This window comes from Corvus moneduloides, chromosome 21, assembly GCF_009650955.1.
Source record: "Corvus moneduloides isolate bCorMon1 chromosome 21, bCorMon1.pri, whole genome shotgun sequence".
NCBI classification, from domain to species: Eukaryota; Metazoa; Chordata; class Aves; order Passeriformes; family Corvidae; genus Corvus; species Corvus moneduloides.
The window spans coordinates 6549672-6566972 of NC_045496.1; the positions used below are offsets into that span (position 1 = coordinate 6549672).

General features: G+C 45.5%; 1 long non-coding RNA gene across 1 annotated transcript; it reads right to left on the reverse strand.

Moving 5' to 3' along the window:
* Positions 1 to 914: 914 nt before the first annotated feature.
* LOC116454453 lies at positions 915 to 10134 on the reverse strand. Its single transcript, XR_004244102.1, has 3 exons — positions 9984 to 10134; positions 9279 to 9284; positions 915 to 925 (listed from the first exon to the last, which is right to left on the reverse strand). It is a non-coding gene; the product is annotated as an uncharacterized LOC116454453 (long non-coding RNA).
* Between the last annotated feature and the right edge of the window lie 7167 nt (positions 10135 to 17301).

Below are 17301 nucleotides of genomic sequence, written 5' to 3' on the forward strand. Positions count from 1 at the left end.
ATCCCCTTCCTGCAGCTGATTAGCAGCTCCACTCTGAGCTGGAGAACACATGCACCATACTCGGAAAACTGCAAGTGGAGAGTGCCCTGACAGCAACACTGTGCACACAGACACCCAGACGAGAACTGAGAAACAGGAAAGTCACAATAATCCTATTATCAAGGACAAAAGTTTGGTTCTGTCCTTCAGTGGGCAGACAGAGGAGGAAAGCAGGGGCAGGTCCATCCCAACTGGTGAGGAATTGGCTCCTGAGCTCCTCAGGGAGCTGGAGAGCCCAGGAGGTGTTGCAGGAGCACCCCAGGAACCTTCCAGCAAACCCTGCTCCACAGTAAATCCTAGCCACACTGGCACTGGCCCTGGGAGCTGCCTGTGCTGGATTATAGTTTGAAATAATTCTAAAACTAAGGCTTTAAAAGTACCAGCTTGCACAAGTGCAGGTGAGTTGTTCATATACATTCATTTCCCAGATAAGCTGTGGCTGCCCCTGGATTCCTGGAATTGTCCAAGGCCAGGTTGGATGGGACTTGGAGCAGCCTGGGATAGTGGAAGGTGTCTCTGTCCATGGCAGAGGGCTGGAATGGGATGGTCTTTAAGGTCCTTTCCAACCCAAAACACTCTGTGATTAATGAAAATATATTTAGGACATCTCTGTCAAACTGGGATGAAATCCGGAAAAGCCATTAAGATGTGTGTCCATACAGGTAGAGGTTTATCTCATCAGCCTGTTTCCTAACAACATTTGCCTGCAAAAGATTGTTTAAAAAAGAACATTCTCCCAGGCACTGCAGAGCACACCTTCCCTGCTAACAAGTTCCCTTCATGCACAGCCCATAAGGCCTGTGGCACTTCAAGGGAATTCTGCATGGGGGTGAATTTCACCAGGAGAGAAAGGAGGGAGAAATACTCCAAATCCCAGAAAGACTCCCTCAGCCCCAGCAGCCCCTGTGGGAACCCTGTCAGAGCCCAGCCAGAAAGTAAAACCCTCACGCAAACCAAATGGCGCTGTTTGTAATGGTCTACACAGGCAGAGGTGATTATGTGATGCAGGCATGGATCCTTCCAGCTGGAGGTATTTTAAACACACAGGAAATAATGTCAGAATCATAGGACTGCAATCTTTAAATTATATTCAAAAAAGATGCTCAAAGCATATATCATTGAATTATGAACAGCTTTGGCAGCTTTATTGATGATGTTGAATCTGGTTGACAGATGCATTTACACTGCATAAGCATTTGAGATGCAAGAGTAATTGCTTATTAGTCTTGTTGTGAGGCAAAACACCAGATTGAAATAAATACGAGCTCATGAACAAAATTTTGCTGCCTCTTTGATTATTTTTTCTAGCTAACCATCTGCTAAGCATCTGGGATTCTTAAAATCCAAGATCCATACCCCACACAGGTGGGAATTAAAAAATATGAATTGAAGGAGCTTAAGAACCCAAAAAACCGTAATATGAAATTGTCCAAAATTACTGGGGAAGCTCTTTTACAGCTTGAATATAAGCTTGGGAGTTTGGTTCTTACAGGACACAAAGCAGATGCACAGCCAAGGGACTCTGTCCACTTTGTGCACTGGTGCCTCTCAACTTGGGCCAGGGCCAAAAAATGCTCTGTAGTGATGCCGGGGAGGGGTGTAGGTACCCCAGAGATCAACTTAGCAGGACACTCAGCACAGGGGTCTTCTTCACATATGAGAGACAGTGGGAAAATCCAAGTTCCCTTGAGGCCTCCAGAAAAACTTCCAGGACTCTCTGGGGCTTTGCTTGCAAGACTTTTGGTGACATTGTAAGACTTCAGGTTATTTCTCTGTCCCTTGCTACTAGATTTTTAAACTTTCATCAAATTATAAAGAAAACACAAACATCGTGTACTAGTTTGAAAACAGACCAGTGGGAGGCACCAAGTCAGAATAACAATTTAAGAGGGAAATTAAAAAAATTAAAAGCAGAAACCACTGATTTAAACTGACAGTCAGGATACAGCCTGACACCCTGTAGGTCAGGGTGGTGGTAGCAGTCCCATAAGATGGTGGCTGCAGTCCTCCTGAAGTGCTGATGTGGTTCTGTTGAAGCGGTGATCCTGCAGAAAGGGGCTGCTCTTCCTCAGAAGGTCCAGTGGTGGCTGTGTAGCTCCTGTCCTCTGGAAATCCAGTGGAAAGGGTGTCTGTGGTGTTGGGAATCTCAGATTATATCCAGGATGGAATGCTTGGTTCCTCCCTCTGGGTGGAGCATCTCACAATGGGATGATGAGGCCAGGCGTTGATGGGCTCAGTAACAGAAGATGGTCCGGAGGGAGTTATCTGTGAGTCATGGGCAGAGCATTGATGGGCTCAGTAACAGAAGATGGTCCGGAGGGAGTTATCTGTGAGTCATGGGCAGGGCATGGATGGGCCATTAACAGAAGATAGTCCGGGGGGAGGAGGCAAGGGAACACTGCCCCACCTGATTTCAACAGCTCATGAGGATGGGAATAGAATACACTGCAACCCAGGACGCACAGAGAGAAAACACAAACACAGGAACGAGGAAAAGAAATAACATAGGAAAGAGGAAAAAACAAAAAGAAAGGAAAATGCTGCCAATGAGGGAGAGGCTGCTGCGTCTCCTCAGCACTTTGCTCCAGTTGTTCCTTTCCTCTGCCCAGGAGTGCTGGGTGCCCACACACCATCCATGAGGACAGATGCAGCCCTTTACAACCCCTGCCCTTCTTCCCTGATCTCTGACCATCACAGATTCCCCATTCATGTCCCTGTAGGGGTCTGTGTCAGCTCTGCTACCAGCAGAGTTCAAGGACAAATCTCCACGAGGACAAACCCAGGAGCCAGAATGAAGTTTGCTGCAGGGTTTATTGCAGCCTCTGGGATGGCAGCTTTGATAAGAACATAAAACTGATATTTGAATTTTCCCCAGCTGCCACTGCACTTGGTGCTGAGAACATGAGTTAATAAAAACAGCCAGTTAAATAACTGTCAAATTCAGGCAAATACCCATAAAGCAAATGTTCTTTTAAAAAAGCAAATTAGACATGCATTTTTCTCCATGAAAAAGGGCAATTAGAGAAGCTTTATAACTAATATTTGGTTTTGGTTCTAAAATATTAAGGATCTTTCCTAAACACAGCACAGTGAAGGGTTTCAATTAATCTCCTTTGAACACACATATTCAGGTGGTTAAAAAGGAAAAAAGGAAGAAAGAATGATTTGTGCATCAAGATCTGTCATCTCCAAAAAGCTGTAAACAGTATCTTAGAGAGCAGAGTTTGTGTGACAAATTTGAGATTAGGTGGATTCTGATCTAAAAACTAACTTGCTTATCAGAGAAATAATATTAGAGTAAAATAAATTAGAATGTCTACTGAAGACTCTAAAAGTAATTTTTAAAATTAATTAGAATCAAAAAGATGGATCTCAAAGGATAGGACAACTCTAATTTAGACAGACGGTAATTAATTCCTTATTTCAGAAATTCATTTACAGGCTGTAAGAGCAAATCATTCCTTTGCTGGAGTTAAGCTCCAGAGGGAAAGATTCATCTGGAAAGGGGATATGGGAACTTCCCTGCTGCTGGAGGGCAGGGAAGCCTCTCTGGCAGCAGGTCTGGCTAAGGGGGAGTCATGAGGGTTTATTTTGGGTGGAAGGTTTGGACTTACAGCAGCTCACACTGCAAGCACAGAGGTTCAGTGAACCACAGCCCTCACAAGGGTTTGTGGATGGGGAAAACAAATAAACCAAAATATGGCTCCTACTTGCCATTAAAGATGATATGATATGTCCCCCACACTCTGTCCTGGTTGGGGCAGCAGCTTCCCCATCTTCCACCTTCACCGAGCTCCTGACAGACCAGCACAGACCCACCACAGGTCCTCAGGCCTCTGTGTGGGGACAAAAACCTAGAGATTTGGGGAATTTCACCTTAAAACTCTGTTATGAAGCAGCACAGAGCCAATCTCAGAGCAGATGTGTCCCCTTCTTTTCCTCTGCTCCCACCCCGATCCAAGGAACACCTTCCACAGCCCTAAAAACCCAACAACCCCACCACTTCCCAAGGCAACATCCACAAGGAAAACAACTCATGCACCTCAACAGCATGTGAATTTCCCCTGCCACTGTGGATGCACCTGGTGTGCTTCCAGCCCCCGGACCATTCCCACTCTGCCACTCCACATCCCTGGGAGAAGCCAAAGCACAGCCCCAGTCCATGCCAGCAGGATCCTGCTGATAACTTGGATAAGCTTGGAGCTTATCCTCAGAGCTGGAGGGCTCGTCAAGGGGAGGATAAGCAATGCAGGAATCTGCAGCCTGTACCCAACTGGAGAGAAGCCGAAAACTAAATTCTTATCTGAAAAGAGCTGAGCTCTGGATCTGGACCCGAGGAGCATCCTGCTGGCCTTCCCATCTGCAGCCCCAGCCCCGAGTGAGGTGGGAAGGAGAGAACCATGAGTACGGATTTATTTCTTTGGACTGAGGGATGCCACATGCCTTGTGGCAGTGGTGGTCCTGGGCTGGGCTAGTTTCTTGGCCCTGCTGCAACAGAGAGGATGAAGGGAACATTTCTCTCAGGAGGAATCCCGGTGACCCATGCAGGGGGTGGACAGATGGCTCCCCAGCTCTTCATCCAGGAAGGAGGAGGCAGGAATACAACAGGATTAGCTACTGCTGGCTCCAAACCAACCTCCCTCTGCACCTCAGCCTGTGCTCCTAAGGGGAAAGCAACTTCCAAAGGGGCAGACAGGTCACCTGGCAGTAGCACTTCACCATCTGGGACCAGTAAGGAGCCACACAGCCAGACACACACAGAGCAAAATCAGTTTAGCACGAGATCCCACATTTTGCCCACAATTCTCTTCCTAAGGACATGTTCACTCCCCTTCACCACAGTTCTTTTAAGCCCAGCTTTATTTCACATAAACTGCAGAGATAAGTGTCTGCAGTTTCTTTTTGCCTAAGTCAGAAATCTAAAGTCAGAAGCCTAAGCATAATTTGTTGGAGAAGGAAGTTGCTCTGGCTTGCAGAGCACTCAGTTCTGAGCCCCAGGGGCTCCAGAAAACAAAGACAATTAGTTGCTACCTCCTAAAAATTAATTTAAGTGACAGACTGTGAAGTTGCCAAAAACTAACAAGCATGTGAAAACTGACTTTAAAAAAAATTATAGCAGTCTGTCTATTTTTCTTTTTTCTTTCAGAATGAGCCATTGCTACCTTGAAAGTCATTGCTCAAAGCAAAAAAAAAAAGAAAAACCAACCCAAACAACTGATTAAAAAAAGGAAAGTCAGTCAAGAAAAGATCTCTTTTCTCCCACAGTTTGTCTCTGAACTTTCCTGGGATGTGTTATCTGGAGGCAGGCACACTAGCACAGACTTGCAAGGATGTAAAATTGATACAAAGCACAAAAATGGGGAAGTTTTAGGGACAGATGGGATGCTCCCATCTGCACAGCACTACATGTTTGGAGCAAGGTCTGTGTGCTGGATAACTTCTTTTCCTTTCCAGAGGCATTAATGGGTAAAAACCTCACATTATCTTCCTCATAAGCCTTGCATTTGTAGTTTATTATAGAGTCTGAGCTGCAGGAACTTCACTGGTGCAGCCAAGGACCCGCTCATGGTAAAGTCCCTCTGCAGAGCAGGCAGGAGCTGGCCCCAGGGTCACATCTTGGGATCCCAAAAACCTGACTGCTGCTTCCTTGACCTGGGTCCTTCTACAGCTCCCAGGGGGACAGGAGACCCACAGAATATGCAGTTGGCAGAGGTGGATGGAACAGCAACCATGACTCCAGGGGGAAGTTTACAAAAGAACTGAGAGAGGAATTGGGTTCTGCTCTCTCTCAGGTGAGCTGGTGCCAGAGACACGGCATCGCGTGACACTGACAGTGCAGGGGCTGGCTCAGAGGTCACCCCTCCACCATGCCAGCTTCAGCAGAGCCATTTATAGCTAAAATACACATCCATCTGTCAGACAATATATTTTAAACAAGATACGTGCCCCAGATTTAGAGTTTCAATATATTTAGCTTTTAACCTCTCCTGATGCCCACCCAGCCCCTGCGGCATCTCAGCACCTGATGCATTGAGCAAGGCTGGGGCTGCCATGGCACTTTCCTCCTCCTCTGACCAGCCTATTCACTCAATTTTCTCCCTAACAAGCCCTTGAAGGTGATGTTGTGGGTAGCTGCCTTCACAGCCCAGTGAATCCAATGCTCTGCCTGATGCCACATTGTCTCATTCATTGACTGTGTGACAAATGCCTGGCACTTGTTTGGTTTCTGTCATTATAACCCAAGGATATTAAATTTACATCAACCTGACAATGAGAGCAGGGCTGAGGATATGAAACGCTGCCTCCAGAGAGACGAGGGGACAGGCATCCCTTGGAATGCACAATGTGGATGTAGGGTTCTGCTTTTCCTCTTCACCACCTCCCAGGCTGACCACAAACAGCTTGGTTTTACTTGAAGAGTAGACCTGGAGGTCTGGACAGAGGTGGCAGAAGGGATGATGCTGGGGATGCCTCTCTCTCTCTCACAAGTATGTTTCAAGCCTGCATTCCCCAAAGTCCAAGGCACCATCCCCTGGCCAGCTCCACACCACATCCCTGGTGACCAAAGGCACATCTGGACTCTGCCCCTCATTTCCTTTCCTATCACTGTGATTCACTGCTCAGTTCCCCATCTAAGGGCAAACCTCTGTCCAAGCACGAGGAACTGCAGGTGGCTGGTCCCTCTCCACTGTGGCCACGTCCAGCATCCCCTGCTCCCTTCACCAATCCCCAGATGACTGCTCAGCTGCTTCCTAATGCTTGGGAGGCCTCTGGGTCTCTTTATTGATACTAGAAAGCAGTTCCACTGGAGTGTAAGCGCCTTGTCTCACCAAAGAGCATGCTGAATGTCTCTTATGCCATTACCAAATAGGAAGAACTTCCATTCTTTTCATCTACCAGAAATATATTTTTTTGGTGTGTTTTCAGCATAGTTATCCAAATACCTCCCTCCCACCCACCTTTCCCTGATTGTTGATAAACATGAAAATCCACTCCCCTCCTAGCAGGGGAACAGGCAATCTTTTATCCTCCCCTGATAAACAGTAATAAGCTTCTTATCCTCTTACCAAAAACCTAGAGCATTGCAAATCCTGTATCAGACACACTAGGGTTAGGGTTTTTTGCATTACGTGGAGGGATTTTGTAAAGTGGCAAATAAAAGGCATATCATTTTGTTCTTTTATCTGAAGCTTCCTTCTAGGAGGGAAGGCAGAGCTGTTAGAAAATACATTTAATTGGATATTATTCAGTATCAGGTTGAGGCAAGTTCTCCTGTCTCCCACAAAGAACTTCTGCACTAATCTGTTCCTACTCGTGGATAAAAGGTCATTGTGCTGACTAGGAAGTTAAGTAAACAAAATTAGCATCTGATTTAAGAGACTTCTTATTCCCTCTGGTGTAAATTAGTGTAAAAATTAGCAAGACTTTCCATTGCTTCTGTTTTCTGCATTTAAAATGCATCAATTGCCTGAATTTAATGGTGTGGAGGCTTATTATTTCTTTATCTATGGAAGTGCATACAGATGGGTGGGGAGATGGAAGGGGCCATGGGCTTCAGCATCAAAGTTGTTCAAGGTCAGAAAAAGTGACACAGAAGAGCTCCCAGCAGCTCTGACACCTGGACACGGAAGGAGCCACAAGAACTCACAGATAGGAAAACATTTTAGAAAGGCAATGTGGGCTGTAGCTGTGAAATTCATCACCACCCAACAACAACCATTACCACAGAGGATACAGGGAGCTTCGGCAAAGGTTTGTTTCTTTGGGTTTTTTAAAATTGAAATGAAAAATGGCCTCTCAAGTGTTCTTTCAAATCCATGAACTTTCTAGAGATCAGAAAAACCTCAGCACTGCTTGGGATTACAGTAGAAAATCCCAACAAATGTGTTCCAGAAGCTGGTTCCTAATAAGCTGCTCATTAAAAACCTTTGAACTTCATCCAAAACATCTGTTCTTGATTATTGCTGCCCATTCTAACAAGTAACCCAATGCTACTACTGCAGCTTTTCATGATGAGCTTAACTTTGTACTGCACTCCTGAAAACACACAGGGACAAAAGGATGTAAAAGGTAAAAAAACATTGGAAAACAACCTCGGAGGAGGAAGGCAATAGAGGAATATTCTTCTATCTTGCTGGGCAAAATGGTCCTCCAAAGGAGGAGTTGGACTGGCAGAAAGGGAGCACCTGAACCTTTGTACCTTCCGGTGGGAGAGATTTTTCTAATCACCACTTCTCTGGTTTAAAGTCTATTTCCAGTGTGCCACAGATTGCATTGCAGATGAGAGGGGTGAAGGCACCTATGGAATTGGAAGGTCAGAAAGGAAGCCCAGGAGGGTGTTTTTTGGGAGTATCTTTGGCAGAAATCTTCGGCTATCCTGTAACATGGAGAGGAGCTGGAACTCTGGGTTCCCAGAGACACAGAACATCTCTCCTAAGACATCCTTGCTCTGAGAAAAACTGAAAAAAGAAAAAAAAAAAAAAAAAAAAGGAAAAAAATACCAACCAACCTCCCCAAAACAGGATTGGCTTCAGATACTGGCAAGAGATGCTGGAAATTTGGTATTTTTGTCCACCTGCACCTGATGCTCTGCAGAGACCCACTGGAATCCCATTGCACTGACCCCAGAGAAAGGTTTCTGCCTGCAGCCCAGTCCAGGAATGATGCTATGACCCCGCCACAAGCCTCCCCAAGGACAAACATTATGCAAAGGGATCAAAACCAGCTTTTCCAGAGAGCCTCTTGAGCTGGGGGTTCAACTGGTCTCTGGTGAGGTCCCACCAAAGCATTTTTAATCTTACAGACTGCTAATTTGGCTGTTGATTTTTCCACTGCTCAGTTCAAACATATTTCCACTTAAATTGGTAAAACTCACATCCCCAGACCCCAAAGAGAGGTGCAGCATTTGCAACCAAGCTCATCATTTTGAGTCTGCAGTTGCTTGTTAAACCAAAAATATGTGGAACTGACAGCAATTTGTTAAACTTAGTAACATGAATTCCCTGAAGAGTTACAGAATATATCTATTTCACCAGCTCAGGAAAGGTAACACTCCTCCAGCCCCATAGGGGAAAGACAGGCACTGAAGCAATAGTTTGCATTGTCACTAATTCAGTTTAAAACATGAGCAGGAATGCTGGGTTTCTGGTTAAGAAGAGAGCAGATATTGCACTGACCATGGAGGGCTGGCTCCAGCAGAAGTTTCCCAGCTTTGGCTAGGCACACCAGGGGAAGGCCACTCATCCCTCACTAAAGAGCGCAGTTAAGAGACAGCCACTTGTGGCAGGACATCCCCCCTCTCTCATGGCTGGAAGAGATCTCTCAGGCCAGATTAATAGCCCAGCGAGGAGTCAGAGAGCCCAGCAGCAGGTCACCTACAGGCTCCTGAGAGTCTGAGTCCAATCCCTGAGTACACATCTTGGTATGAGAGCAGATGTGGAAAGAGATAAAAGAAAATAAACATTGGTGACAATTGGACTATGATATATCAGAGTACCCGTTGTAATTTCATGAAAGCATGGGGGGGTTGAGCGTTCAAACTGTAATTGTGAGCAAAAGTACTTGTGCTGAAAAAAGCAAATGACAGTAGCTGTAATTTGATGAGGACCCTTGCTCCCAGGGAAGGAGAAGACCTCTGTTCCTAGAGATGAAAGTGATGAGGACCCTTTGCTCCCAAGGGAGGAGGAGGGCCTCTATTCCTGGAGATGAAACGCTCCCAGAGATGGGTGAAGAGAACCTTTGTTTCTGAGCAGCTCAACCTTAAAATGGTACCCCAGTAGCTCAAGATTGGACCCTCGAAAGCAGTTGTGGGGAAAGCTGTAAGAGAAGGGATGGGACTCACATGCGAGCAGAGAACCAACCAGGGCGGCTGTCTCACTGTGACACTGAAGCCATGAGAGAACTGTTTGTTGTGGAGATGTCTCCATAACATGAGCAAGTTGAACTAAGTGAACTGAAAAAGATTATTATAGAGGTGGTAAACAGACTGAAAATCTCATGGGTTGTCTTTTTATGTTGTCAGGGGGGGAAAGGAGAAAGGTGGGGGGAGGAAAGTGTTCTGAAGGTTTAGGCTGATTTTTTTCCTTTCTTTTAGGTCTGTTAACAAACTTTTTTATATTCTTTTAAGTTTTGTGCCTGCTTTGTTTTCTCCTAATTCTTATCTCACAGAAGCAAAATAAGTAAGTAATGGATACTTTGAACCAAACCACTACAGTTTGTTAAATAAATAGTTTTTCTCTCTCACTTTCCTCTGAGGAAAATTTCTTTTTTCCCGAACCTGGTGGAAGAGGTGTGGTTGTAACCTGCCTTCTATCAGAGGATATTTTGCCTTCAAATTTGTCCAAACCGGCACACCCTTCAAGAATTGGCGGTAAGAAACATTGGAGCCTAAGTTATATTCTTTCTTAGCTAGCTATAAATTTAATGGTACCTTTAACTCCACGTGTATTACACTAGTATCCCTTTTTGTCTTATCCCTGTGCAGTAATAGTCTGTTTTGAGTCTTATGACTGTTAGTTTTGTGTCTATTAATAAATAATTCCTTTTATAATAGACGGAATCAGCCATTATTAAAGAACTTGCGAATGAGAGTGGGTTTTTGGGGTGCTGGACACCTCAATAACATGACTGCCTGCTGCCAGAGGCCTGGGAAAAAGGCAGGGACTGATTTAAACCCACATCATCCATTCATAACACCACTCTGCTAGAATTCCCAATATCAGAGCTGTCAGAAATCACACACCTACACTCAGACCTGAGCGCCCAGATCTGCCTTGTGTGTCATCAGGTCCTTTTCTCCTGGACTCCTTCCCTGCACAAGCACACCAGTTCTTCCAGGAAAACTTCACTATGAATTTCCCCCTCTGAATACAGAGACAACATTTGGTAGGAACACAATTTTTTCCCACTCTTATTATCTATGGGATAAAAATTCCCGCTTCCTCAGAGTCGGTGATTGAGGCATGGACCCAGACCGGCAGGGAATCTGAATTGTTTATTCAAAGGAATGAGCTGGTTTTATACACTTTTCCAAGGCACAGTATTTCCTGACATGGTAATCCTCACTATGTGACATATCCTGTGTTGCTACATCAGCAGCACGCTTCCTTCTATGGGGTGGTCACTCACTGTTCACCCGTCCGTCAGCTCCCGGCAGGCTCCTCTCCATAGGGGTTTGCTGTGTGACACCTCCTCCCCCCAAGGTCTGATGGAGACAAGCTTCTGTGTGCCACCATGTACTCCTCTGCAGGCAGGTTTTACAGCTTGTAACTCAACTTTATTCCATCTCTTCCCACCGACTTAAATAAACAAACTCCCCAGACCATGGGGTTCAGACACCTCTAGATGCAGCTGACACCTGAGCAGGGGTTTCAGAAGATAACTTTGAGGAGTGGTATCTGTAGTCCTCCCAAACCATCCCTGAAGGATGTGTTCCTCCTTGGGAGGAACATCCACAGTCATCAATCAAATAATTTCAGGCACTAGAATATTTAAAAAAAAACCCCAAATTTGTCTTCTCCCATGGGGAGAACAGTAACCTCACAGCAAGAATATTTTCTCCTATTGCCCAGATCATGCTTGGATCTACCAGCCCCATCTCATAGGTCTGGCCTTGATCCCATTCAGAGCCAGGACTTGGTGTCATAGCCCTTTTCCTCTCCATTTTATTCCTCCTTGCAGTTCTCCAGCCAAAAGCAGTGCAAGAGAGGAGGACAAAAGTTCACAGCCTGCCACCAAAGGCACCTCTTGCCAGAAGGTCAGCAGCCCTTGCTGGGCAGAGACAGTTTGTGACTGCTGTGGCCACGATGCCTTCCAAAACCAGTGAGGAAAACCACAGTAAAAGAGATGGGCAGAAGAGCCATTAAGCATATGCTGGGCTCAAGCTCATAAACACATAAACAACAATTGCTGGTTAACCACAGGCGAGAACTTTCAACAAGCCGCAGGTACCAGGCACAAATTGACAATAATGAGGTTTAATGGGGTTGGTTTACAGTCTCGCTGGTTTGCATGTTTTATTATTTCCTGCAAAATTAGCCAGTAAAATAAAGTCTCTCTGGGCTTGCAAATCTGTTGGGGTGGAAAAGTCCCAGATGTTGGAGGAGTCATAGTCAATACAGATCCCCAGGTTTTTACTGTTATAACACTGAGGCTGCAGGCAGAGTGTGAAAAGCACAGTAACAAGGAAGAAATTTGGATCCAACACAGCTAACAAAAGTTCTCAAGTCCAAGGAAATAAAGTCAAACTTTAGTTTCCATTCAGATGGAAAGACTTTTGCACTGGAAAAATACAAGGAGTTCCATAGAGAGGGATGTGTGAAACACAGTGACTGTATTTTCAGCACAAAAGTTGGAACTCTGCTTTGATTGCATTAGAAATGGAAATAAACGGAGCTCATTTGGAGAAAAATGTGGCAACTTCCAGCCCAAGCTCCCTGCAGAGGCACCCACAGCCCTCAGAGGCACCACTCTGCCTGTGGCACAGGGAGCTGGGAATTTCTTGGGATCAAAGCTTAAGGGAACACACCATGGGGGTAGGAGACAATGCCACAGACAATCATTGCTGTTATTTGTGCAGCACCAGGTTTTTAATTTGTAGTCCTCAAAATGCATCAGAGACGCTGACCCAGAGAGCAGGGCAGAACACACACAAACCCCAAAATACAGGTGTAAGAACAGTAGGGAAGAGAACTTGGAAGAAAAAGAAGAGGGAGGACCAGGTATTCAGCAGAACCTTAGTAGTAGATTTCCAGCTATGTACCTGTTTTATCAGTACCTGTTGTACACCTTTGCTACCTGAGTGCCCCTGGAAGCAGAAAGAAATGATGTCACAGCTTACCTGGTTCCATGAATCAAGGCCAAGTTTCAGGTAGGTCCTTGCTCCAGGCCGACTCCAATAACCATTAAATGGAAGGGAGCACCAAGGAGCCCCTCTCCCTCAGCTAAATAACCTTTTCCCCACCTCCCCCTCCAGCTGCTCTGCCCTTTGCTGCCTGATTGCCCCCAGGAACCTCACCCAGCATGGTGTGGGGAATTAATTACATCCTCCTTAAAGACTGCTGATTAACATTTCCATCACATGCTAACGAGACACTTCCTGGCTTCAATCTGCTTTCCTTCATTATGGCTTTCTGGAGACTAACTTTATACGTTTATGAGAAGGATTAAATGCACAATGGTCTGACTACAATTTATAGCTCTCCTGGCTCTGGGGTTTTTGTGTAAAGACTCAGTATATTACAGTATGAAATCTGGAATGGGATCCTTAGAGCACACGGCTGTTCCTTAGGTCACTTTGGACGTTGCCATCACTGAAAAAAACCAGCAACCAAGCCCAGAGCTGTGGATTGATGCACCTGAGAAAATAGAGGGGAATGCCCACCTCAAAAAATAGCAATGAAGAATTACCTTCAGGTCATCCAGAAAAAGCACAGGGTGGTCCAAATACTAGCTGCACTTCCAATAGAAAGAGATCGTTGAGGCAAAAAAATAGAATTGTCATTTTGGGCAGCAGTTAAAAATGAGAGAGAAAAATAATAAGCAAAGATGATAGAGTAAAACTTCTGAAGATCAAAATGAAGGTGGACACCTAGAATATTTCTTGCATTTAATGCAAGAGAAATATTCCAAAGTTTGAATAAAATGCCTCACCCTTCATAAAGGGCTTTGCAATCACTGCAATGTTTATAAGCCCACACATTCAGCATATGCATTCAGCATCCCGAGCCTCACTCCAATACATAATACAATAAATACACAGGAAGCTTATTGTAATAAATACACCACCACCACAAATGAAATTGTAATTACAAGCATAATTCAGACAGATTTTAGTTAATACCTGTTTACTAGGAGGTACTAATTTTGCCGGTTTGGACAAATTTGGAGGAAAATATGCTCTGACAGAAGGCAGGTTACAATCAGCCCTCCCCCACCAGGTTCGGGAAAAAATGAATTTTCCTCAAAGGATAGTGAAAGAGATAAAACTATTTATTTAACAAACACACAGGAAAAGGATAATAATGCTAAATAATGAAACTTCTTGCTGTGGAGAGAAAAACCTGGGAAAATTTCAGAGTCCTTCTGTAGGTAGCCTCTCCCCTCCTCCTCAGAGCTGGGATGGGGTGGGCCCTCCTCCAGGGCCAAGGCCTCGGTGGAAAATCCTCCCAATGTATTCTGATGTTGAAACAGTCCAGCAGAGAAGAAGGGGAAAAACTGAAGTCCCAGGGAAACAAAAGTTCAACTCTCTGGAGGAAAAAGAGCTGAAAAAACTGCTGAAAGCTGGGTGGAAAGAAAACCAAGCCAGGTGCTTCTTCCTGCTCCTGCTGCTGCTGTTAGAAGCAAGAGGAGTCTGTGTGTATATCTGTGTGTTCTTGAAATAAAAACGGCTTTGAAGAGTTTGCTCAGTTTTTTCTCTCTCCCCTCTCAGGCTCAGTTTAAAGGCATGGAAAGGCACAAAATTAATTTCTGGACATAGGGCAGAGATAGGGGATACACATCATAAAGTCACCCCAGGACATTCCCAAATAAATGTCCTAAGTATACAAAAATGTGCCTCTGTTCTCCCAGCTTCCCTCTGCCAAAACCTGTTCACCCCCTAATTGGAATTTTAAAAAATTGCTCTATTTTTCTGTAGTATGTTGGCAGCCTTTGGAAACTAAATGTGGCCAAGTCGAAATGTTCAGCACCTCACTTGTGAGAGCTGGTGTGAGCAAGCAATCCATCTACCCTGCCCTACTCCAGCCAGGTCAGGATCCATCACACCAGAACTCCCGGATAAAAAATGCTGACAATTCCATATCATCTTTTCCTGCCTGATTCCCAGTGTGTGCCCTCTCCCAGCCAGCTTCCTGCAAGCCCAGGGAGCTGGGGAAGATGCAGGGTGACCTGCAGGCTGGAGTGGTCCGGGACAGTCTGACAATAACCGGGCACTAATCCGTCTGTAGGGTGGAGCAGGTGCTCCTCTGCCCGTTCCTGTGCCAGAGAGCTGCACTCCTGCTGGGACTCTGAGGGGCTGAACCTTCATGCCTGACCTTTGTAGTGAGTCTGGGAACTATTTACAAGTTTGGAGTAAGAGGCAGTAGAGGTGAAAACTTTATTCATACCAGAGTGGAGACCAGAGGCCCCAGTGGAAGGAGCTGTGTCTGCCCTGCCCCACATCAACAGGCCAGGCGAAGGCAGGGGACAAGGACAAGCACATTTCTTTGCCTCCATTTGCAGAAGTCTCACTCAGAGGCACAGATAGCCCATGGCAGGTAGGGGTGCAGCTCTTCCGAGTTCCAGAACAGGATTCACACCTTCAAATTATTCAAGTCCTAAGTGAAGCACTGCTGAGCCAGCAAAAATGAGCTGCAGCCTTTGCCCCGGACTTGAGCTTAGTTCTCTAGAGAAAAAGATTAAAATGAGTAACAAAAGATCTCTTTTATGTCTCCTTTGCATGTGGCCATAGTGTCTCTGGAGCCTTGCCCTGGCTGGTGATGAGCACACGGAGTGCTGAGGGGACCAGAGGAAGGCTGTGCTGGCAGAGGTGCATCCTTCCCAGTGGGAAGAGAAAAGGAGACCCTATGAGAGCATACCAAAGCTCCTGGACAATGTAGACCCCATGAAAAAGTCCATCAGCCCTGTCTTCCACTCTCAAGACCTGGAAATCCCCAAATCCCTCAGGCTGCAGGTTGAGAAGGCTGGGCTGCAGGGAAGTCTCCAGGTCCATCAGCAGGTGAGCAGCAGCAATTCCCACCACCCCTGGAGCTGGACCCAGGAGCACCTGCCAGCCCTTGATGAAGTCAAAACACAAACCACCATACGCCGTGACAGCCCAGGATTGATCTGGCCCTGAGGAGACATAAGGGGAAAAAGTGGAGAGTGTTTGCCTACACAGACCATAATTCTGCAGCCCCAGGCTGTGCATTTGCTGCACATTCATTTCCCCCTCCATCACTGGGGTCATGTGCAGTAAGGAATTTTATCCTGTGGGGCTGGCAGCCTTTTATTCCAAGCCATTAATTTCCTCCTTGGAATCCCTCTTCTGGACCAGGACACACTAACTGTGAGCCTACATTTCTGATAAAGACCCTGAGACATAAATATTTTACACTGGTAATGAGATATTTAGCATTGATATAGAGCTCAAAGCCCAGTGCAATTCCAGCTTTGTTAATTATAATGAACTATTGTAGGGCTTGATTTCATCTGCTTCTTGTAAATCTTGCGTTGCTGGTGCAATGTGCTGGTGGCTCCTTTCCAGGGGGAGGCTGGAGCTCAGCCTGGGGAGTGTTTAATCAGATGTTTGGGCCCACCAGAAGAGCAGTTAATGGTGTGAATGATGTGTGGGTTGTGTGGTGCCTGCTCCTTTCTGGAGATGCAGAGTTGGTCCTGTGCACAGAGCCCAGTGGAAATACTCTGTTCTGCTCCTTGTGTTTTCAACACAAGGCATGGAAGCTGCCAGCCATGAGGATTGTCTTCTACCCCCTGAGTTGCCATGATTAGTAGGAGAACAAACCAGCTTTTCTATAATTTCACCTTTGGAAGAAGAGATGGACCTGAGCCATCACCGTTTTAAGTCCTATGGACACCTTCTGCCAGCTGCCTGCTGTTCAGATGGTGATGGAGTGTGAGAGTCTTGTCACTCCTCTCACAGCCTGTGCTGGCCAGCTCTGTCCCCACCTCCTGCCTCTGCTGAAGCACCTGGAGCTGGGAGATATCAATGGCAGCAACATGACCAAGCTGAAAATGTGATGGAGCGTGAAGCTGGCGTTGAGAACTGCCATGTGGGAATGGCATGGTTCTGCCTTTATTTAGAGTTAGTGGATACTTGAAAAAGTACCTTAACATTTTGTTAGATGCTGAGCATAAATCTGGATAATAATTCATGCTACACTAGGCTCTTTATAACAGTAGTTTGCTAAAACAAATTGAATTCAAACCTATATTAATTTACTAACTTTATGCTTGACATATCTGTGAATAATTTTTCATAGCCTAAAAAAATTCTAGGCACAGGCTTAGTTGGAAAAGGGCAAGGAGATCTAAAATTAATGTACATTAAAGCATAACTGGTACTCTAAGAGCATTTGTTATATGCAACAATAATTGCTTTAAGCTTTTTTTTTTTTTTGAGGGAGATATTTGTGTAAGGGCTGAAAGAAGTTTAGATCTGAAAATCCTGGGATAGAATAAAAAATCAAAGCTTCTTATATTTCAAACTGAAGTTGTGTGAATTTGGGAGGAGGGAAAGACCCAAGCAATCTGGCACTTGGGAGATGC